This window comes from Malurus melanocephalus, unplaced genomic scaffold (assembly GCF_030028575.1).
Source record: "Malurus melanocephalus ecotype Western Australia unplaced genomic scaffold, MMel_1.1 scaffold_8, whole genome shotgun sequence".
In the NCBI taxonomy this organism is placed as follows: Eukaryota; Metazoa; Chordata; class Aves; order Passeriformes; family Maluridae; genus Malurus; species Malurus melanocephalus.
Window position 1 is genome coordinate 5,391,725 of NW_026623240.1, and position 24,922 is coordinate 5,416,646.

Here is a 24,922-nt window from a genome sequence, read left to right on the forward strand (position 1 = left end):
TGTCTAATGAACATTGCAGAGAAGGGTGTATGCAGTGCGAGTGTCTGTCTGTGGCTGCAGCCTACGTACGATCCTTGTGCCAAGGGCCCGCTGCTAATAGCAAATATACACAAAAGAGGCAGCCCCTTTGATGGTTTAATCCCAAACATACTTAACTGTCACATAGTTAATCTTTTAGATTAAAAATGGCTCTCGAGTTCTTCTTGAACATTTTTATGTTTGTGGATGAAAGAGGTTAAATGTAGTTCTCATGCCTGTTTGGACTGTTCTTTTATTTTTTTTTTCTTTTTTACTTCTCCCCCACCCCTAGTTCAACATGACTTTTCCCTTTCTTTAATCACAGATATGCCCCTGAAGGATCTGCAACCATGATAGTTCTGAAATACTTAATTCTTYCCCTCCTAGCAGGCAGGTAAAAGTACATTACAGACCTTGCCAACGCAGACATCATTGTTATTGTCAGAGGGGTAAAACTACAAGTCAAAACCAAGTGCATCAAAACAGCTTCACCTGCAGGTTTTACTTTCCTTGGAAAACAGTTTCAAAGAGCAACTAACCCTCYATGTTGATCAGAAATAATTTCTGAAGGTCATCTCAAAACTTGTGTTTTGCTTTTGATTTTCTTGAACACTGGGAATTTTGATACTGCTTCTAGCAGATACTACCAAAAAAATCAGTCCCAAATATTTTAAATCTGTCATTGTTTCAAGCTTTGATGCATTAAAGTTTGTGAATAATCTCCTTTAAAAAAAAAAAAAAAAGAGTCTTGAGTTGCTTTTGTGATTAGATGGGAGATCTTTCAAGTGTAACACTAAGAAGCAAATTTTAAGTTTGTACTTGTGCTCCATTGAGATATTTTTCAAGTAATATTTCTTTCCACTTTGGCTTCCACAGTAGTTTCACCTCATGATGGTTTTATGTTGATTTCAGATTACATTTTTATGTAGTGGGAAAGGATATTTTTTTGTAAAGTGAATGCCCAAGACCAGTTGGAAAACATTTCTCCTTAGCAATGTGCTCATTCAGGATTCAGTAGTTTGCTCAGAAGTGTTATTTTAGGATGACCTTTACACATACAGTATGATGAATTTTTCTTTTTATTTGATTGTAAAGATGTTATGATCAAGGGGCAAAATAAATATTGCCTTTTTAAACCATAAAAAAAGAGAATGAAAGATGAAACCATCTTTTTAAAACAACATGATAGCATGCAGAAGTGATGTCTATGTTTGTAAACTATGTATTTTTAAATTCACACATATAATAAAGCTCTAGTGAAACATAAATAAAGATCAATTTCATACAGTTCAAATAGAAACACACCGTGGAAGTCACCCTTTTTCAGCCTAAAGAAAAGAGATATTTATGTTGAAGGGAAYTTATACATTACAATAAATTGTTAAGAAAAATAAATAGTTGAKCCTTCTGTGGTCATCAGTATTTCTAACAAGGATGTTAAATCCTCCCATATTTTCTTTTGAATAATTAGCATAATGTTCTGCAAATCTTTTCTAGGTAGCTTACAGGATTTGAATATTCAAATATTTTCAGTTGTATAAGCCATATAATTATGAAATTGTACAGTACAGTTATTTCTCAAGCAATTTGGCAGTCCTTTCTTACAAGAATTTACCTTCTGTTCTCTGTTATCAGAAACAGAAAAAGCTTTTTGCTTACCATTCTGGAAAAGATGGAATTCATCATTCTGCCATAAAGACCCTAGAAAGCAAAGAAAGTGTTGTTAGTTATTATATTCTTATCTGCAGGGATTCTAACTGCCAAACAGTGCATCAGCATCAAAACAAAAGATTAAAATACATGTTCAAATCATAGATSAATAGTTTAATGCAGTTTCAAATATGTATTACATGTACTTAGCAGGTACTGGATTAGAAAAAGTACAAGCTATTGTGCATATCTGTATTTAGAACTGCATGCCAGCTGGAATTTATCTGCATAGTGTTCACAAAATACAGACATAGGATTTTGGCATACAACTTGTGGCTGTATTTTTGAAAATAAAACCATGGGCTYGCTGTCACTCTGCTATGGAGTAGGAGAAAATGAGCATAAAGGGTTATGWTCACAAGAGACAATTATCAATTACATGTTAAAGACTTTCTTCTTAACTCATTAAGAAATTTGTATTAGTATTAAAAAAAATCCATTACTATTAATATAATTAATCAGCCTTTACATTTTGCTTCAGAATAATATTGCTCACGAGTTCTAAGTTTGCAATGGTCAGACTGGGGTCSTGAGGAGGTGCTGAGTACACACCACACCTCATCAGCATGCATTAAAATGTGAAAATGAAAGAACRGATACTAGCTAACTCTCTTCACTTCCTTCTCTTCTGTGATCCCTTTCAGTCTGTTTTACACCTGACATCATGGCTATTCTGTTTTCTTTAGAAAGAAATGAATCATTGCTACCATTCCCTGYATAAAGGCTGAAGGCAGGGACAGTGATCACTTTCACTCAGTTCCTGCACAGAGACTTCTCTGTCATTTCATGTGCTATACGTACCAATTGTGCACTTGGAGAATGAAAAGTTTTCAGGATAATAGGCTAAATTCTGTGATCATTTCTCACACAGAATACAACTTTACTCCTGCTGAAGTGGCCAGTTAGGTATAGAATMTGCCTCATATATAGTTTTTCTGAGGTAAGACAGCTTCATGCCAAAAAAGGAAGAACACTTAAATCCTACTTATTATTCTTAACTGTTTTCACTGTCTGAGAAAATGAAATCTTTAAGCAAACATGCGAGGGAGARAATTAAGGATTTCAATTAAATATTATGTTGAGAAATTGCTACTAGAACCGAGAGATGCGGTCACAGGCCACTTAGAAAAAAAAAAATGTTGAGGTCTAAGTAGGACTATTACCTTTAAAGAGAAAAAGTAAAAACTCAAATGAATTATAAATCAATCCCAGGTTCTCCTCATGACCACCTGTACCACTGGATGAACTTTAGATATTTAAAGGTAAGGGAGACTCCAGATAGAGAATTCCACAGTAGGGTAAAGCAGTTATTTCYGTTCAAGGAGTTTACCTTGGGCAAAAAGGGAATTTCCAGGGTGTGCACTGCTGCAGAAATTCAGACTCAATCTAGGCTGTGCACAGTACAAGAAATAGGGAGCCTGGCTAAAGCTCGTGTAAATTAGAACAATCCCTGAGGGCTGCTCTATTTCCTGTGAAGATTCATTGGCCTGTAGCAGCCTKGAATCTCTGCATCTACTGAGGTGGCTTAAAGCCGCTTTTGCTCCATTCTTCAAGGGCTGCACCTTCTTCACAGTGCCTCACTTCAGACGCAGCACAGAATATTTATTTTGCTCCATTTATAAAATATGGGAAAATAGGGTCCCTCTCAGCCAAAGAAACAATATTTCACATAGGCTCAAAATGAATCCTTTGAACATCTGTTCCAGTGGGGCCAAGTTCCCACAAAGCACTGGATTCTGTGTGCTTCCCATAGATCTCCGCTCCTCAGCCCTCTGAGTTTGCAAATATTCTGAGTTTGAGTGAGGTGCACATTTATCAACTGCCTTTTTGGRACTCTTACTGAAAAATCCATTCATTTCAGCAAAGTAATAGTTGCCTTTCCTCCACACAGCTTTCGAGTCTTCCTGCCACAAAGCTGTAATATTTTTTCTTTCACAAAGCTATTTGTAAACTGATAAAATGTCACTACTTCATAGACGAACAAAAGCTCTCATTGACTTCAAAAGGGATTATATTCTCAAAAGGTTTTGCCTCTTACCTGCTTAATTATTAAGATTCTAGAACATGACAGTGCTGTAAGATATGAACTGAGRATTGTGGGCCTGTCCCCACCTATCAGTCAGGTATGCAATCCACCAGGCTGAGACACAAGTTGTTCAATACTTTCACATGAGAGTCYTCCTGAAGGCATTGCAGCAATGTTTGTGCTGAGAGTTAAGTATATGTTTTAATGTTCTACTAAATCATGGTTTAAGTACTTATATGATTTCAGATGAGCAGACCAGGATAAATAAAGTAARTTTAGTGTGATGGCTAATGTATGAACTCTTTTTGGATACAAATAATTTAGATTAACAGGTTATTTGCTGCTATGTAGAATACAGAATTCTTAGTTTAGAAGAAGTGAGTCAAGGCTTCTCCCTGTTTTTATTTTCACTGGCTGAAATAARTAACTGGCTGGGTGTGTGTATGACTATCCAGCTCTCAAATTTAAAGAAACAGTAAAAAGTCTTTGATTTCCTTTTTGAAAAATCAGATATTTAGGTTACAACTGTTTTCAGTGCATCTGGCAYTGGCATTGCCAATATCAAAAAGAAAAAAAAAAAACAATCGTCCCTGTAGTTCCTGTTTGCTCACTCCAGTTTCTGGAGCGTTAAACAGAAGTGCCCATTTCTGATCACTGGCTCCTGAAGAGGGCAGCACGTTCTAGATATTATTGAACTGTAAGCTTTGAGGTGACAGCCTGGGCTTTACTGTACTGCACGCAGAGCAAGGGCGAATAAAACTTTCTGGATATTTTGAGTACACGCTTCTCATGAAGAAAAAAGTCAGCAAAAGTCCTAGGCTTTTAACCAAGGTCAAAACTGTATTAGATTATTAAAGAGAAAATTCAAATTAGCTACCTGAAGCAAAGTATTTAGAGAGAGAACAACAAAATACCAGCAAGGGGAACTTCCACAAGGAGTATGTTTTATCTTTAACACTGTAGATAACTTTTCCTATTGGCAGTGCATTGACTATCAACACTACTAAAGGGGTTAGATTTAATTATCTCACTTCTTTGCACATTTCATCTCAATTGCTATGGCAACATTCAGTTGCCTCAGCAGCAATGTACACTTTAATCAGATATTTCCTCACTCATTTCTCTGTGCACCACAGCAATGTAGTCAAATTTACAGCCAAACCCTGATGCATCTGATAACACCTCTTAGGAATTAATGGTTAGGTTTCCCCTGCCCCTCACCCATAGCCACAAACACTTCTAGAGAGTTTTGCACTCCGGTGGCAAAAGCTTTAGCAGTTGAAAAGTCTGTGTGCTTCCCTACTTCACTCYATCTTCTCTACTTCACTGATTTTCTGTTGTCTTCTGCCACCACTCCCTCTTYACATGGCTTCTACTTACTTGGGAACTCTTCCCATCAAGCCATGGGCAGATCTTCTGGTCCCTGCAGGAACTCTTTCAGGGCTGAGAACAGGAAACATAATAATTGGGCAGACAATATGGTTCCTCCCATATTCCACCCTGCCCTGAAAAGCTTTTTGTTGGATTACTCAGCCCTGATTAAATGCTTCGTCAGAGTACATCATCGTTCTTTAAAGTTCCTGGCCCAGAAACCAGGAACATGGGCTAAAATAAAAGTAATTAGAAGTGATGAGCAGATAGTAGGGACTCCTTATTGAAATGCAGACAGTAAAAAGAGTCAGGAAGCTCAAAGTACATGGGGATTACCAAATTCAGGTTATGGGAAATCTCGATATTTCTGACACAGAATATTGTCTGGCTTGAAAACATATCACCATCAAGGTAAAGGGCAAACAGAGATAAGTTCCTAATGCTGCCTTAGTGTCTATGGTGAAAAACATAGAAATGCATTAGAAGGATTGAATTTGTTTGGATTATACTCAAACATTTAGGAGAGAGAGATAGGCATAAAGCATTAAAACTTAATTCTGCATATTCTAAAGATTGTCTTTCTATAGTCAATTTTGCTTTTTTGCATTAAAGAAAATATTCTACACTCTTTTTTGTTCTATATATATTTTTCTCAGTTGTTCATCTATTTGCTTGTAATCAACTGCCATAGCTCCCTTTTTAATAAGGTCTTTAACTATCTCCTTGCAATTTTCTATATATAATACGAGCTTTATATATAACTATACACAATGTGTCCAAACAATTTTGTGCCATAGGGGTTGCAAAAATCTTTTAAAATTCAGATTTTGAAATTGTATCAGAAAATAAAATTTAAAAAACTCCAAAACTTTAAACCTTAAAATTTCAATATCTGTGAACAAGTAAACATTACAAAATGTTTGTAGTATAATGTCTTCCACTTAAAGAATTAACTTAAAAGTTGATTTATGTAACTTAGAAAGAGCTATGCTGATTTCCGTCAGCTGAGAATCTAATAGTCTTTATAATAATAATTTTTTATTGCTGAAATAATCCATGTTACCTATACAAAAAGCAGACTTGCTAGAGAGATAGTGCTTTAAAGTTTATCAAGCACTTTAGCTGTTTGTGTTTATGTTAAATAATCAAAAGTAAACCACTTTTGAAACAGTTGTTGGTGAGGGTGTTATTTCTACAGGRTGCAGTAGGGTTTAATACAATGCAATCTCTAAACTAAGGCACRTCACAGTTCTGTAGGGGACACACAGTTCTCATGAGGTTTCTTATCAGCAGTTTACAAATTTTTGCTATGGGTTGCCTTTAATTTTCAATCATAGTTTATTTCCTTCCCCCCTTTCACTCCTTCTCTAAGTAGACTTTTCCTTAGCCTGTTTTAACCTAACCACACCCCTTCCCTCATTCTGAGTATAATAAACTACATTCTTTATAACTTAAAAACCCTCCTGTTTCCCTCCAGCACCAGCAGAGCTCCTGGCATTCTCCCACTCCCCAGCTCTTCTCCCTCCCACTTCTCCAAGAGCCTCTACAATCCAGGTATTCATCACAGAGTATCTTCCTGGTCAAGCAAATCAAACATTTTCTTGGGAGAAGTGCCTGTTTTCCTTGACCTTGGCTCTTGGCAGGCTGAATATCTTGTCTCAAGAAGAGGACATGGAGTTGGTGCAGGACCATTTCTCTTATGGTTGCCAAAGAAGGGAAGAATTTGTGTGACAGAGAGATAGGGTAGCATGACAGAAAAATTCAAAGCTGAGTAGAACTCTGGAGACTTTTATTTTTTTAATTCCCGCTTCCAGATGCTCAACAAATTCTCCTTCCTCTCCTCAGGGTAAAGACTCCCTGCTTGGTATATTGCTTGCAGCAATTCCTGCTCGCTTCTCCAGTCATTTAGTTTCAGCTCTCCTCAAGTTTAAATACCCTTTCTATAAAGCCCAATCAATGTTTATTCAAGTGACCATATTATTCTTTTTAAAGCTTAACCAAGCTGGAGAGTGGAATACTACAGGGGAGGCACTGTTCAGYTTTTGTGTGTGTTATGCACACATACACATATGTGCATGTATACACAGAATTTATGCATACTCTTACTGTAGCACTAATACTCCCTAAAGGTATTATTCTGTTGTAAGACAAATTAAAATTAAACAAGAGGTAAAAGTGCACATGAACTGAAAACTGTTAAAAAATGCCTACAGGCAAGACAGAAGGGAACAGCAGGAATTGATCCAGATGTGGGTGCTTTGGAGTTCATCTGGGCCGACTGACAGCGTTCCCATTTCTGCTGCAGGAAATGCAATTTTTTAAAAGGTAATCATATAGGTGGTGTGAATTTCAAGCAATATGACATTTTTTTTCCTGTAAGATAAAAATGAAGAGAATTTCTGTAAAACTCATTAAGTTACCAGACTGTATGGAGAGGGGTGGAGGAAATACATAACAGAAGAGCCCAGAAAGGGATCTACCCTGGTCAGTAGTGTGATAGCAGGTAGATTTGCTGACATCTAATATCAACTGTCAACAGTAGAGTCTGTGAGACAAAACTTTGAGAAGTTTTGCAAAAAAAAAAAAAAAATCTGTCCTGATAGAGTATTTCTAAAGCTAAATGCAAATGAGGGTTTTTTTTTTCTGCTGGCAGATGCAATGAGACCTTATAAAGAATATGCAGAACTGACATGGCCAAAGGTTTGCATACTGAGATCAAAACCAGAATAATAAAAAACTACTAAAAAAAGTAGTAGTAGCATGTGCCAAAGGTATACTAAATTTGGATTTGGATTTGCAAATCATATTTTATGCAGGTGCAAATGGATGCACTCATTAGAGGTAAAGGTAAAAAACCAGAATAGATTATTTATCTTTGTGAGTAAAATTGCCAGGTTTACACTTCATTCAAACCTTAAAACAATGTATCTCCCAGCAAAAGAATTTGCTGTGTAAATTATTACGTGTTATGCACTGAGAAAGAGAAATGACATGGCTCAGAATCCCGGTCACATAATGAAATAAGGAACTTTACTCCAACCAGTTAATTCAGTTATTGTCATGACAGTGTTATCCAACAGTTATCACCATGACAATGCATCTTTGTTGACTTAGAAGTGCTCAAAAATGAAAGAGCATTTGGACATGGAGACAAGGATATGAAGCCATGGTAGGAAGGAAGATTAAAAATGTAATTCTGTCTTATTTTATAATACTGTAATCCCAATGGTACCTCTGGAAGCGCTCTCAATTTCCACCAGGATAAAAGAAAACATGTCTTCCTCTGATTCTATGTACTCGGAAACTAGATCTTAATAACAGWTATATTTATAGTCCAGCTGCTATATGATGAGAGGAAATATGTGAAAATAAAAAAAAAAAAGTATTAATGCATGCATCAGAATAACACAACAAATAGGATGTGGTTTTCTACTGGTGAAAATACAACTAATTCCTCTTTTCTGCTTTGAAAACTTTGACTCCAAGTGCAAGTGTTATAATTGAACTGGAATTATAGAATCATATGATGTTTACATTGGAARAGATCCTCAGGATCATCGAGTCAAACCATTTGCCTCRTGCTGCCAAGTCCACCACTAAACAATGTTCTCAAGTACCGCATCCACATGTTTTTTTTGTAACTACCTCCAGGGATGGTGACTCAGCCTCTTCCCTGGTAAGCCTGTTCCAATGCCTGATCACCTTTCAGTGAAGAAATATATCCACTGTCAACCTCCCCTGGTGCAATTTGAGGACACTTCCTCTTGTCCTATCACTTGGTKCTTGTCAGAAGAYACTGACCCACATSTASARCCACCTTTCRRGCAGTTGCAGAGTGATAAGGTYRCCCCTGAGCCTCCTTTTCTCCAGGCTAAACACCCCYRGYRCCCTCAGCCACTCCTCATAWCACTSCTGTTCCAGCTCTAATGTCCTTCTCTGGACTAGCTGCAGCCCCTCAATATCTGTCCTGGACTGAGGCCACCAGAACTGGCTACAGCACTCGAGGTGTGGCCCCAGCAGTTCTGAGCACAGAGGGACAATCACAATCCCTGGCCTGGCCCAGCTGGGCACACCATTGCTGACCCAGGCCAGGATGCCATTGGCCTTCTTGGCCACCTGGGCACAGCTGGCTCATGMTCCTGATGCTGTCARMCAGCATCCCCAGGTCCTTCTGTGCTYWGCAGCKTTCCAGGCACTCTGTCCCAAGCCTGCTGTGCTGCGTGGGGTTGTTGTGACCCAAGGGCAGGACCTGGCACTGGCACTGTTGACCCTCAGAGCGTTGGCCTCAGCCCATCGATCCTGTCCAGACCCCTCTGCACAGCCTYCCTGCCCTCCAGCACATCAGCACTCACACACARATTGGTGCTATTGCAAACTGAGGGTGCCCTCAATCCCCTCATCCAGACCATCAGTAAGGACATTAAACAGAACTGTCCCCCACAGCCTTGRGGAGCCCCACCTAATGAATGTATCTGCATTCACCACTGCACTCTGGGCCCAGCCATCAAACCAATTTCTAACCCAGCAGAGGGTGCACCCATTCACACCACGGGAAGGCAGTTTGTTCAGGAGAACGTTGTGGGAAACTGTCAAAGGCTTTACTAAAGCCAAGGCAGGAAACATTCACAGCCTTTCTCTCATCCCCTAAGTAGGTCACTCTGTAATAGAAGATCAGGTTGGTCAAGCTGCGCCTGCCTTGCCTAAACCCATGTGGGCAGGGCCTGATGCCCTGTTTGTCCTGCACCTGCCTTCTGATGGCACTAAAGATGATCTGCTCTGTGACTTTCCCCAGCACTGAGGTCAGAYTGACAGACCTGTAGTTCCCTGGATCCTCTTTTCCAGCCATTTGTGTAGATGGGTGTYATATTTGCTAAGCTTTTGTCAGCTGGCACCTCCTGGGTTAGCCATGACTTTCCACTTTCTGTCCTTCTGTAAATGACAGAAAGTGGCTTGATCAGCATTTTCACCTCTTCATGAATACTAAATGAAAGTAGCTGAGATTCATATAGTTTTTTTCTATATGAAACTAAATTTGTATCTATGAGACTATTTTTCCTTCAGAATAGAGCTCTGTGAAACAAATATAACCTYAAATTTAACAATAGCCTCAAAGACTTCTGCCTCCATAGGGCACTTCCATGCTTAAAAGCACCAATGTAAAACATACTGGTTTTGCTCAACAGATCTGCTCCTTGGATTAAATCCAGATTTCTAGTTRTTGGGAGAGACTTTTACTTCTGGATTGGGCCCCTTGTGTATATTCACATTCATGTATGATTACCTTAGTGGAAAAAGTGCTTTTATTCCCACTTATGAGGGAGTGAACTGAATTMTCTTTTGGCATTACTTACTGTATCAACAATGAAATTTATGCAGTTGCAGTGCATTTAAATTCTGTGCTATAATAAAACTGCATTATCCCAATGAAGGGTAGCAGAAAAACTGCTAATGTTTAACTGGGAGCATCTTTAGTAATAACAAGATGCATAAGATAGAAGGAATCCAGCCTGTCTTTTGCAGACCATTTGAGTTTTCCAAGTTCTGCAGTTAAAAGCTATAAAATATATTTTTATTAGTGAACAGAGAAAATTAGATAAACCCTATGAGCCTTAAAGCATGTGGAAGCCTATTCTGCCATTCTAACAAAGTAATTTTTCAKGATACAACTGCACTGAAATAGTTCCTTTTGTGAAACAATTCAATTGTTAAARTATTTTTGAGTGTGAGTAGCAAGCATTTAGTAAAACTCACTTGTACCCTTTCTGAATTGTCGCTTTCTTTGGCAAAATTTGGTGTTGATATTTCATTTATTACATGCAATATGTTAAAGAATATTTGAGAAAAGTAATGTGCATGTTCATGTGCATATTATAGTTGAGCCTGCCAAAGGTGCATGGAGAAACTAGACCTCTAGGAAATCCCATGGAAATAGGCTCCWGTGATAATCTCAGGCTATGTAGAAAACAGAATTTTTCAGCATTTATTCAGGTATGCACCTTAAAACAAAACTTYGGTGTGATCATGTCCCACGCATGTRGGGCTGAGCTTTGCAATTTCCTGAGTAGCTTTTATGAGGAGGGCTCGTGCCTCTGTCTTTCTCCTCCCTTTGCTGTTTATGTCCTGCTTTCCATTTTCCCCCCCTCCCAAAGCCTCCCCAGCAGCCCGCTGGATTTCTCAGGAGCGGGGTCAGTGTGCTGATCGATGGCTCGGGCGTTGAGCATTGGGCCATTGATCACACTSAATGGATTCATAGATCTCAGCCATGCCATCACCAGCAGCTGCTTCTGCTTAGCCTGCCAACTTTCTGTCACCTCCAGGATTCAATGGAGTTCAGAGGCAGTGTGAGAAGGTTATATAATTCTGTCAAGAGATCATGTCTTTGATTTTTTTCATCTCTTAGACCTACATGTCTACCCTTCGGGGGTCTATCACAGACTGAGAAGTTCCAATATATTACATACCATAACACAGCAGTATAAAGAGTGCTATATAAAATATATAAACGCCCTTCCTTTGAACAGAATAGCAGGAGCTTTCACTCCTTTCTTTCATTAAAAGAACATTACCTAATGTTGAAGAGAAACCACAGCTGTATTCATATATGTATGCGCATGCTTTGCTTGTAATTTGAAACACATTGTCARATATTATCATATCTAGTGTTCCTTCTCTCACTTATATTTAAATATTCTATGCCTAATTTGTAAGAATAAAAAGTTACTTAAATTGCTTGGATAAAATATTCACAGTTTAGCAACTTTACCRGAAAAACAAAATATATTTCACAAAGCGATTAAAAGGACACTGGGAACTCAAATGTTACTTTCTCAAATAAAAACTCGTTGTGCAGTGTAGCTGACCTTTTTTTTTTTTTGCTCCATTTTTCCCTGTTTACTTAGCACAGGTAATTTGTGCTCTTGCTCACATACAAAGTACAAAGCTGCCACACTTTTGGATGTTACCACTTCCCAGATTTTTACTCTGCTGGGGCAGCAATCCCACGGACAGATCCAAAGATCAGGGCAAAGGCTTTTCCTGAATTAACAGGCAATGTGTGTGCGTGTGGCTCAAGAACAGACACACACTCCTCTCTCGTCCCTGTAGGTTGACAGTGATTTCCAGCAGGATTGTGAGATGGACAGCTGTGAGCATGAATATCTGAATCATGGCAATGACACCTGGCAGAGCTTGTCTGTCCCAGCCCGTGGCTGGAAGGTTGGTTGGCAGCGTGGGCTCTGCAGGCAGGGCTCTGCTGGAGAGAGGGGCTGGAAAGCTCAGGCTACAAATCCTCTCCAAACAACTGGCAGCAAGGAATGGAAATAACCACAGTGCACAGGACAAAACCATGCTGTAGCAAAGTCAGATTTCAAAGTTTTAGAATAATGCTGACATGATTCACAGGATTCAGGCTGGCTGAAAGCACTGGGCTGAGTTCCTGTTAGAGGAAAGGGTGTGAGGGGRGAATATGAAAGCATTCATGATTAATAATGATGGATATTAGAGCAATATTCTCTGGTCTTCTGAATGACACTTCCAAACATTCACAGAGGAAAAGAGAGAATTCTAGACATTTCACAGGAATTTGAAAAAACCCTTCCACATTTTTCAAAAAAATATTTTCTTTAGTTGGTCATTTTGAAAAAAAAATCAAATTGGCAATGTCCCTTTTAATGATATACTTTCAAAGCTTTATGAAATCTCTACTTTAACACATATTCAAAGAGGTCTATGCAGCTTGAAAATGGATTCAACAGCCAGGAAAAGAGGCCATATTCTGCTCTATGAATGCAGTTCCAGGGCTTTAATGAATCCAGAGAATTTAACAATAAACATAGTACATAAATTAAGTTGATTTACCATGCAATCTGCAATTTAAAAGCCTACGAAATAAAGACTTAAAGCTTCATATTCCACCATCTTGCCATTTTTATAGTTTATCATAATAAAAAATGAAAAGAAAGTGGTATCAGTCAATATTACAGGATTCCATATTAGCTTTTCACATAAACCAGGTGCAAGCAATTAAGAATATGCTTCCAGTATTTTTAAAGGCTCTTTGTCTATTTTGTTTTAGCCATTCACTTAAAAAGAAAAGAAATATCCAGAGGTACTCAGTACAATTTGGTAWTTTTGCTGTCTATCTTGGCTATCTGGATGCATCAGCTCTCTTCCTGAGTACTTGGTATCTTGTAAGGTCCATTGGAGTTCATGTTAGAAGAGATAAAATTTAAATGGAAATTTATGGGAGTGATGTTTTGAACAAAACTAATTTTAATTGAAATTAAATGCAAACATATCTTTCCATGTTAGGTTTGGTACAACCAATTTCAAACCAAAATCCATCACTTTGACTAAAACTAAGGTGACATTGTCACTTTAAATCACAACTCTGTATTTCAGCAATTGGCATTTCATGAAGTGGTTGTGCCACTTGCAAAATATTCAAGGACAATATTAACATCTACAACCATCCCAATGTTATTGAAAGAAAAATCAGGTTTTCTATCTCTCTAATTTTTTTGCCTCTTCAAATACTGTTATTAACAWTCTTTTTCAAACATCCTTGTTTCTCCTCTTTCATTTTAATTATTTTTTTCTTTCTAAATTAATCCTTTGTTTGAACTGTTACTTTTGAGAAAGAAAAGAAGTTGTAYAACAAACAGCTGAATATTTGCCAGTTTGCTTTGGGTCTTTTCATGTTCCTTCTCAGAGGCCAGATCCGACAAGGTGCTGAGCATCAGGCAGCTCACTGAAGCTGAGGGTGCTGAGAATATCTCAGAAGAGCCTAGCATATTGCAGGATCATGCCTTGCACAGCAAGTTCCCCAAGTGATGACTATTTATGTTTCACTGAATAGACTTAGCATAAATTTTAACGACTCTGATATGATTGGGATTTTTTTTTTTAATGGGCAAAGAGGAGGCTTTTTTCATGACCATATCACTCAGCACTTTGAGAATGAAGTGTACAGCAGTGCCACCCAAAATGTCTGGCAAAGAACCAGATGTCATAGTAACAAACACACACAAATACTGGAATACATTAGAGGCARTTGCAAGGTATGTTAGCTCTTCAGTGCTGAGAAGGGAGCCAGATCATTGTWAGTCCTGCCTTAATCAAACAGCAGTACAAAACAAATTCACACACAATCTCCAAGAAATGATGAAATCAAAGCATGGATAGCCCCCAAAGTACTGGACACTTTGTGCTATTCACCTGGGTTGTATTTTTTGTGTCACAGGTGCAGCATTAAGTAATATTCTAACTAAAAGAAATTTTTTTTTTTAAATACAATTTTAGCCTAAATTTCATATATTTTTTTCAATCTATTATACAGATAATATATATTTGCTGTTTGTCCACTTCTTGCAGATAAGCATTTATGATTWCTTTCACAGAGTAAAGAGCCACAGAGCCTGCAGCTGGACCTGAGTAGCACCTGCACGATTCTGATCTGAATTGTGCAGGCCATTGTTTTGGGAGTCCATCGCTGTCCCTCTGCCAGCTGCCTTACCCTGCAAGGCTGCAGCACCTCTGGGACACTGCTCTCGCTTACACGGGCTTGTGTGACACCTCTGTCCCTGCAGGACACAAACTCACACAGCTCACAGCTACCTTGAGTTGACTCGAGCAAAGACTGACTGAAATCTTTGCTCTTAAAAGCTGTATAAATTTTCCCAGGATTTTCCTTGATATAAGAAAATTCTGTTGGTGGCTCAGTGCTGGCAGTTACAACTCTCCCTATAACAACTTGACTTATGGATATATTTCTACTTTTTCTATACAAATGTGTGCAGTCAGCTTTTCCTACTGTATCTACACATCTCAAAGAATCATGGAATCACAGACCAACCAATATATTTTTCTTGAGTTTAATATTTTCCTTTATCACGTCTTCCATCTTTTTTTTTGGACATAATTTCTGCTGCTAGGGTTTTGCATCCTTTGAACTTTCAACAGGTTAGACCTGAGGTTTGTATTTCCTCCTTATCATTCGCACATATGAAAAAAATAAAAGGAAGAAAATTGTATTTCTAGCTTTTTGATGTCTTACTGGGTCCACAAACTTCTTTCCATACTTACATTAGTAAGTCTCTCAAACTTTACTACCATTAACCTCTTTGTACTACCATTAACCTGTTTTGTTCTCTGCCTTTTTTATTTTACATTCACCAACTGCCTCAATAGATAAAAAAGTCAAGTGCTTTGACTAAAACACTACAACAAAGGCTAAAGAATGTTCTATTTTGGTTTAGCTTCTTAACTTGTTTTTAATAATTTTAAGCAAAATTAAAAACAGCTACTTGGAGATCAGTGCAAGAGCACAGAACAAAAAGGGATTGAAAACACTTTAAAACCATTTCTAAACTAAATTTTAGTGAAAATATTTGATCTCTGAGAAGAGATATCCTTAATAAAAAATAACATCTGTCTTTCGTAGTGTGCTCCACATGTAGATCACCAGGCATGGTACTGATGAAATCAGGTAACTGCAATTTTGTAGAAATGGTGCTCAGCCATCACGTCAGGTACAACACCTGAAACTGCAGCACCTTGATGCTGTATCTGCTTGCCAGCATTGTCTCCTCCCTCGTTTTGTTCTCTTAGTTAAACTGCTGAGGATGGAGAGTGAGATAGGAGATGAGTGGAAATCCAGACCTTATTCTGAAATGAATATCAAAGTGACACATTGAGGTCTTCTCCAGTACACATTCAAGCTGGCTGAATATGGGAGCTCAGCAAGAAACCACTGGATGGGTACAGGAGCCAAATGGAATGAGTCCCTCATTTATATATGATTTCTCTRACTTTATTGATATCTAAATTTAATTTGGACTTTTCCACATAATAAATCTATCTAGAGAATTTGCAGATAAGCTAAATTAAGATGCTTCAGAAGGCTCTTAAAATTGAAGTTTACTCAAAATTCTGTTACAAAACATTGCCTAAAGTCCTGAAATCACTGTCAAGTCTGAAATTATACTGTATAAAGATTACATTAGAGTAAATTCATTGATRGTATCAATGCTTTATGGATTTTCTGAAGTTTGGTCGTATTTTTAACAATTTTGCTGTATTCTTGAGGGTTGTTTCTTGTAATATTGTATGTTTCAGTTGATACCCATAAAAATCAGTGGGGTTTTATGATTTGCCCTGTTTCCCCTAAATCCCCTTTCCTTTTCCAAAACTGACATAATATATTCTATCAGCAAGCAAAGCTTCTGGTGAATTTTGTGAGCCTTTCTATGTTTTTTAATAGTCATTCAGCACCAGCATGTATCTATACATCAGCAAAAATTTCCCTTTATCTTGTGAATTTCAGACATTAGATGGTCATCTCTCCTGGAAAGACACCAGATTAGTTCTATAGACGATTCACAGAGGAGTTCTCTTTTTTAATAACTTCYTAATAAGTAAATGAATGTACTGGTTTCCGCCGATTGAAAGTGCCTCCATCAAGATACAAAGGCAGACTAAGAAGCCTTTTCATATTTCATCTGATCTCAGGTCATTGAATTGATTCTTCATATAATACTGAAAAGACTTCAAAATTCTGTAATTAACATTCGGGGTACTGCTGGCACATGATCTTAGCACTCTCTATATTAAGGAACTGATAATTTTTTTTTTCTTGTGGTACTGCTTTTGCTAGCTGTTCCAAAGGCTTTCCAAAAATTGTGTGTTTCTGCCCTCTGTGCTCTCAAGTCTCTGTATCAATGGAATTATTTTCCTCTTGACATCTCACCATGAAAACACTTGCTTTTGATCAGCAAACTAAAGGACTAATTTTTACATTGACTCACAATTAGCCCAAATGTTATTTTAATTTATTGTCTTATTGTTTTTCTGAAAAACTCCAGGATTCTTAAGACATCACTAAGTTTGCACACGGATGTATTTTTTAATACTTGTAGTTATCATTATGTGTCATTAAAATGAAAATATCTGAAGTGCTTCAAAACAACCTTCACAAGAATTTGAGAGTAAATGACACTAATCATGAGAGCACCTCAAAGTGTATAATTTAACAATACACAAAATAAGGAAAGCAYAACACAGAATTCCCATATCAACTCAAGTTCTAAAAAGCTGTCTTGGAGCCAAAATACCTGTTGTCTTACCTAAACCTCCAGGAAATCAATTTCCAAACTCTAAAATGTTAAAGTTGGAGCATCTAGACACTGAAATCCTGCTTTAGGGGCTCAAAGCAGTTTCAGGGCACTGAGTTAGCATTTTTGATAGGGATCTCACATGAAATRGCCCTTTCCTGGTGAGAAGATGCATTAGCTGTAAGCAGCTGCTCACCCTGCCCTGACCTGCCCCGGGTCCCAAAGCTATGGAGGTGTGATGTGCTCTTTCCTTTCTTTCTGCTGCAGTTTTCCTAGCCAATGCAATTCAGATGCATATTGCCAGCAGCAAGGGAGGCCATGTGATTTAGTGGGAGAAGAAAGGTGTAAGAGCACCCTGACTTCCATCGTGATGGAGCCACTGGAGGAATGCGTGGCTTTGAGGAACTGCTTGGCTTCTTTAACACATCACCCAGTTTACTRGTTGAGATAAGAAACCCTGCTCCAAAATCCATGGCCACACCAGCCAAGGTGTTTCATGTAAATAAATGAAGAGGAAACGAATTTTTTTAATTTTTTTTTTTTAATGAAATATTTCTAAAGAATACTGTTAACGAGGCAGCCAGTGCAGTGACAGTTCCCTTCTGTCCCAAGCACTAATGCTCCCAGACTCCTGCAAGAGAAGGTAAAAGCCAAGGTTTGTTTACCATTGACAGACAGGAAAGGTTGCCTATCCACCAGTGAATGAGCCCCAGCAGCACTGGCCTTTCGAACAGAAGGAGGCTGAGAAGATATTTAGAAATTAAGCAGCCTTCTTGTTCCTTGAGGGGAGCACACCCCTCAGCTGAAACGTGAGTAGGTCACTGCTAAATACCTTCCCTCCTAAAAGCTTCTTCTCGGGGGTAAAGTGGTAGAGAGTAAACAAAAAGGTATAAAAATGTAACACATTTCTATAAAATGMAATAAAACATATTTTGATATTCATAAAAATATGATCAAAGGTTCAGATAAACTCACTGCATCAATTATAACAGTACCTGTGCACTGAAGAATACATTTRAATAATAGTTTGCTACAGAACATACTTTGAAGAAAGGGGAGAACTCTGTTCATTTTTGATCCTCACAAAGGGTAGTTATTTTTGGAAAGAGAATAGTTGAAAATATTAATGTTATTGGATGGAGCAGCACAGTCCACAGTAATTGCTACTGGAGTCTGCCCGGTGATTGGTGGTCAATATTTTCACATGAGACTCCCCACAAAAAAATGTGCTCTTTAGCCTGTACTGGGCAAAAAGAAAATACAGAGAATTCGGGTGAGGAACTGGAAAGTATMATTGTTTCATTTACAGTGAAAAACACTGCAGTTCCAGAGCTAGCACCCTGGCTATGTGTCTGTATATTCTCTGAAAATAGAGCTKGCTTTGGATTGAACCATCTCTCACCAGCTATACAGAGGGGAAGTGATGTCACTCTGAAAATAAATATAGAAATGGGTTTTCTGGAAATATTTATATTTTTTCACGGATAAAGTGCTSAATGTACAGCCAAGCAGAGCCCACTGCTCAGCTTGCACCACTTGAAAAGGGAAAAGTTTTTAAACTTGCAAAGATTCTCACTCCAGGGACTTTTTTTTCCTTTTAAAATAACTGACTCTTGACATAACCTTGTCTGTTTTAAAGGCCAAACATTTTCCTTACTCCCAAGTGCTTTGTGAGCCTTAGGGATATATTGTCCCTGGCAAAACTGGGATAGCAATATCCTGGGAACGGGTGATTTCCATCAGGGACAAGGAAATCGCTCCAAACCACATTTCATTCTGGTTACAGCATTTTAATGAGATTTGCAAGCCCTTCTGAGACAGTCACAAGAAACATTCAGCCCCAAACCCTCAATCAGAGTCCTGAAAGTTRTTCTAATGTCTCAGCAGAGGATGGATCTTAGGACTTCAGTTTGGCTGTGATATTTTTTAGATTATATTTAGCATTGATTAATTAAGGGGTGACTAAGTATTGACCTCCCAATTAATTCTGAAAGAAGTTGGATGACTGGAAATACCTCACAACATTTGAGGAGTGACTCCTTAACTGTTTCCTGGAAAACAGCTTCCAAAAATCTTTTTCAATAACTTCCAAACCGCTTCATGATATGGATTTCAGCTTAATCAAGATACTCTTATTCTAATGAACACATAATTTCCTATGAGAATATGAGCAAGTATTTCTATGGCAAATAATAAAATCATAGCTAGCAATATAACTCCTAATGTGCAATAAGAGTGTATATATGTAAATGCAAATGAAGGCACTATCATCTATCTCTCTGTGATCACGCCTCAGCCACTAATATCTTGTTTGCAAAGAGTGTTGCATAGATACAGACATTCCACTTAGAGTGAAAAAACAGCTCATTGAGGACAGGTTCTGGGAACCAAAATGATAAAATAATAAGGACCTTAATTTAACTGTTAGAGAAACAAAGGGTTAAGAAGCAAATCTTTAGGAAAATTTAAAAGGTGATTTAAATTTCATCAGAAATTAACTGTGATTCAGATTGTGCTGGTTTTTCAGTTTACACATTTGGAATTAATGTAGCATGAATTATGTTGCATAAAACAATGACAATACATGAATTCTACTCATGGAAATTACTCATCCATCAGCCAGTGTCAGGTACATTCAGAGGCACATGCATTAAGTTCTGCACTGTAAGTTCAAGTCATTTGTATGTGAATAATGCTAGCTGTGAAAATGAAAACAAGAAGAGATAAGGAAAGTTTGGGATCCCTTTGCACTGACTTCTCTTTGACTCAGGAAAGAACAATGAATGTTTGCTTTCCCTTGGAAGGGGTGCCGACAAGGCTACACAAACAAAGAAGCAGAAGTTCAKCTGGTGCAAATTAGGACAGTTGCATTGACTTAATGGAACTGCATCCTTTYCCCCAGCTAAAGATGTGGACACAAATGTTAAAGGTTCCTCTGTTACAATTTTTTCAGGACAGGAATCAATCATGAATCCTTTCACATATCTTCAAACAGAACATTTCCCTAGCAGATTTTTCAGACCTGAGTTTGATTTTCTGTTACCTGAATGGCCCAAAATATTAGATTTCTCTCACCACAGTGCTTTTCCTTGTTCATTATTTYGTTGATTCTGTAGTAATGCAGTGATAAAAAGCCCCTGTCAGTCATTCCAGGTCCTTCTGGGTTCACTGGGAGTGTGCACCCCTCAGAAATATTCAAGGGGGCCTGGCCATGCATGCTCATAGCCTTCCTTCAGTCCATCTCCCAAAAACTAACTGTAGTCTCAGAAAATGAGCAGACAAAGGTCAAAYCTGCATTTACCTCAATAAAAAGACWGCACCYTATTTTTAAGARTTCCTTTCASATGGAGAAACAACTTCCATTCACCTAAAAACACATAACAATTACATTAGATCATAAAAATAAAACCTTTGCTAAATTTTACTGCTGCCTGAAGAATTCTCTCCTATTTGGGTCTGAAATGAAGTGATATCATGTTTGCCTGGAAACTGAACTCTTTTTAAAACAGCAAAAGAATGTTTGCAATAGCTTGTCATTCTCRTCAGTGCTATTAGTGTCCAGTAAATTCTCTCCTTGTAAATCCAYAGATGTCAAAGGTTTCTGTGGATCCTTTCTAAGCAAGGGTATAGTTTGGCATGGTGTCTAATTTGGCAGAGGTGAAGTATCCTGTTGTACAAATCTTGGGTACTGCTATTGCCTCCTCTGTTAGAAAGTCCGAGAGGTTTCTAATGCTACTATTTGGCAAACGCATTTTGGAAGAGAGCCAAAAGCCTGCWCTCCTCAGGCTCCTGGGAAGACTGGTACTCCAGAAGAAATCAATAGAGCCCAGTAAAAACAAAAGAAACCAAATGAAGATGTTTGTTAGTGCCTGTACGACTTCTGGGCTTAGATGTGTTCTGCTTGTGTAGCTTGTTTCTACTGTTCAATGATACTCAGATTAACACCACTGCTAGAGGAATTATGAAAAAGGAAAGTTTATGGAAAGAAATGTAAAAGGTAATAGAAAAAAAAAAGAAAACAATAAATAAAGAAGACTGAAACAAGAAGAAGGGAACAGGCAGAATGGGGAGAGTAACCTGACCAGAGGAGAGTCTCACAAACAGACTGGTAGAACAGAACACTGGGAATGAATYCTTTAGAATAAAAACAAGACTGACCTGTTAGAAAACCTAAATTTTTAGGAGTATAAAAGAGCAATGTTAATTTGAAGAAAGCATTTTTCTTGAGGCAGGGACAGCTGGATGTTTTTTTGTTAAAAAAACGAGATCCGTTCCAGGCAGAATTCTCTAGCAGTATGTGTTTCTCTATCTGTATCCCCTTTACAAAGGTCTCATGAAAACACTATTAAATTATTGCTTGCCATTCCAATTTTGATGCTTTGCTGAAGTTCAGAAAATGGCTGCCAGCCTAAACTGTGAACTGCTTTAAATCACTCCTATCCAGGTGATGATGAATGCTCTCTAGATTTTATCTGTAGAGTGGAAAAACAAACAAGAATACATTACTCAACCCCTAAGATTTTTAGAAGCTGAAATTCATCTAAAGGAACACTTGAGTCCTGTCTACCCCCCRCTGAAGTGATTAGGAATTTCAGCTAAATAAAGAATGAAGGTGAGACTGAAATGCCCATGTAATCAACCTTCACAAAAAATCTAATACAAAGTTAAAACTCTTTTGAGATAAGTGCAAACATGAGGGCACTGAAATAATACTGAAAGAAATGAAGGAGGCTTTTTAAAATTCCCAACTTGTACTTCCCTCAAAGTGTAATTCAAAACTGATTAAAAGTATTAAATCCTTTTTATGCAAAGGGTTAATAACAAAATTCAAATAGTGGCGTGGTGTCCCATGGATACTCAATAATGAAAATTCAAATGCTCATTTCTTTAAGCCTTTTGTGTCCCTTTTCTGGATAATTGGTTTTTTGCCTAATTTTTGAGGCTATTTAATAACACCTCCTGCTAGACATTTCATGTAAACTCAGCAAGAGGAGCCATCGTGAGTAATGGAAAAGACTTCTGCTCATTTTAAAGCTCAAATTCATACTTTTCTTAACAAAGGAGATCCCCACTGTTAGAGTTTGGCAACCAGCGGGCCAACTGCATTGGGGAAGATTGGATTAGGGGGGCAGCTGACTGTGCAGTAAAGTCTCCACTCCAAAGAAGGATTTTTATGTAAATTCCATTACAATTCATGCTTTTTGGAGATAATGAAATGGATACAAAACACTTCAAGGTTTCCAWGTCAGCAAAATAATGAACAGGGACATTGGGAAAGTTGATTTAATACATTTTTTTAACATTTGGACCCTTGCATGAATAGGATTGGCATTTGTTCAATATCTCACATGGAATTTGCTTTTAATACACTGTCTAAACTCCATAACTTTTCAGGCTATTAGTGATGTGTGAACATCAGCTATCAAGAGTTTTCTTCAGTTTAAGCTCTAATAGGCTGTATCATTTTCCAAGTGTTTGCCTGAAGGCAACTTTTACAAAAGAAACAGCCAAATATTTTTTGAAAATAGAATATTTTCAATTCAACAGCTTTACACAACTGTCTATGAATATACCACAGCATTTTTCATCCATGAACTTCAAATAAGAAGTCATTATAGGGATCTATTCTATTCTCTTACACAAGGTATAGAATTTAATGTCAGAATTTGCTCTGATCACAGTGGAGCCATAACCTGGATGTTTTGATATTTCTTCAAACTTGTATGTTTGCTGATTACAAAATTGAAGTGTGTATATATTTGTATATTTTGTATATATTCGTAAAAGTGTGCTGAAAGGCTTACATGTGTAAGCACACACTGAGCATTTTTAGATCAGAAACTCTCAAATGTTGAGTTCTGCCTTTCAGTCCAGCTGATATGAACACCTCTGGTGCAAAATATGCAGTGAGAATTCTTCTACCACATTGAAGTGCCCATGCCATCAGGCCTATCAATCATCTTAAACACTTGAAAGACTAAAGACATCACGGGAGAGCCAACACAGACTTAAGAGCTGTGCGAGGCCTTTGGGTACTTCTCTTCTGGGGTTTGTGTGTTAATTTTAGTATTAACCTACTATTAGTGATTGTCAGGTTCCCACTGTTCAACAGGAATACCCAGTAACCACATTCAAGGCAAAAAACTGTACTGCTAATACTGTTAGTGGTTTTATACACAACTTCCCTATTGATATAAATTCTTCTATTATGGGAAAGGTGAAAACATCCACTTTTAGGAGCTGAAAGAAGGAAATTATTAGCAAATATATAAACTACAAGCATAGAAATGCTAGCAAAGTTCAGAAATTGTAAAATACAGGGGCCATTGATAACTAAAATAGTACTTTCCCTCTTGGTGTAAGTTTCCCTTCCAAGAAGCATCTATTTATTTGAATAAAAAGGAATATTCACAATACAGTTTCTCTTTAACATAGATAATCAAAATAGAAACCAACTAGTGTTCCAAAAATGTTTCAAAAAAGGAATCGACCAAGATTTGAACCACAATAGAGTTTGTATGATGTGAACATTTGGCTATTAAGGTTCTTTATTATGATTGATGAGACTAAATGKTGAGTTTGTGAATTAAAGTTTGCAAGCTCTATTGTTTAATGAAAAACATTGAGAAGCCTCAGAAAGCAAACTCTGAGAACCAGCTATTCTAATTGTTTAGACCACAAGATCACACTGGTCATATTGTATCATTTAAGAGYAAATGTAATAGGCTTTTCTGAAACAAACAAAAGCAGTAACAAGTTGTAAACAAAYGTGATTTGTGGGGGTTTTGTGGTTCCAAGTTTTTCATTTGGTTATAATCGCATACCTTGTTTTTCCTAGGGAAATATTCAGCCAAATACACTCACTTCAGGAATAAAAAGGAAAGTGAGAAGCAACACAGAGAGAGAAAATATGTCAGGATCCTGCCCTGCTTCCCTTGTACTAAGCAGTAATTACTCTGGAAAGTGCTATTAAGCTGAGTGCTCAGTGGGCCGGGTTCAGCTCCCCATATTCATGCAGACTTAACTCACTGGCCATCAGTGAGTCCTCGTGGGCCACGCTCTSAACATCATTACACTGTGAGCAGTTACTGATATGAATAGTCCTGCTGACTTCAGTGTAATTATGGAGAAGGAAGAAACGACTCAGGATGGGTACAGTCGGTATCCAAATCAATCTCAACAGGAATGAGGATGGCAGAATCAAGTCTTCTGGGCACAGCCAGTTCACTTAATRCTACAGCGAAACACAGCGAAAAGCATTTACGCCTGATAGACTAAAAACCGGGATGGAAAAAAACCTTTTAATTAAGAAAGATRGGAGTGGAAAATCTCCTTCCTACAAGAAATAAGAATATACCAAAGACACAAGCAGAATAAGAAGAATGATTTTAAAAAGCCACTCTGTTTTCYGTGTTTAGGGAATGAATAGAGTTGAATTGCTCTTTGTCACAGCGATATAATACTGTCTTCAGGTGGTCATTGTTTCCATGTCACCTTTGAACCACGCAAAGCCCTCATCAACATGCTYCTCAAATATTCTGTTGTTTTCTTTCAAGGAGTGATTTATAACACTTCACAGCAAGGAATGTGCCACATCCATTAAACATTAATACTGAGTTATAGTTTTCTAAATCATAGCTATCCGCTTTGTACTCTTGTGCTTGACTTGTATTTCAGGAAAAGAAAT

General features: G+C 37.7%; 1 protein-coding gene across 8 annotated transcripts in view; it reads right to left on the reverse strand.

Moving 5' to 3' along the window:
* Positions 1-24,922, reverse strand: part of ADGRL2 (adhesion G protein-coupled receptor L2) — a 376,824-nt gene that overhangs the window by 172,020 nt on the left and 179,882 nt on the right. For all 8 annotated transcript variants that reach the window (XM_057374970.1, XM_057374944.1, XM_057374925.1 and 5 more), the window contains exon 3: positions 1,678-1,719. The gene's annotated coding sequence lies outside the window, so the exon portion shown is untranslated. The remainder of the gene's footprint in view (positions 1-1,677; positions 1,720-24,922) is intronic.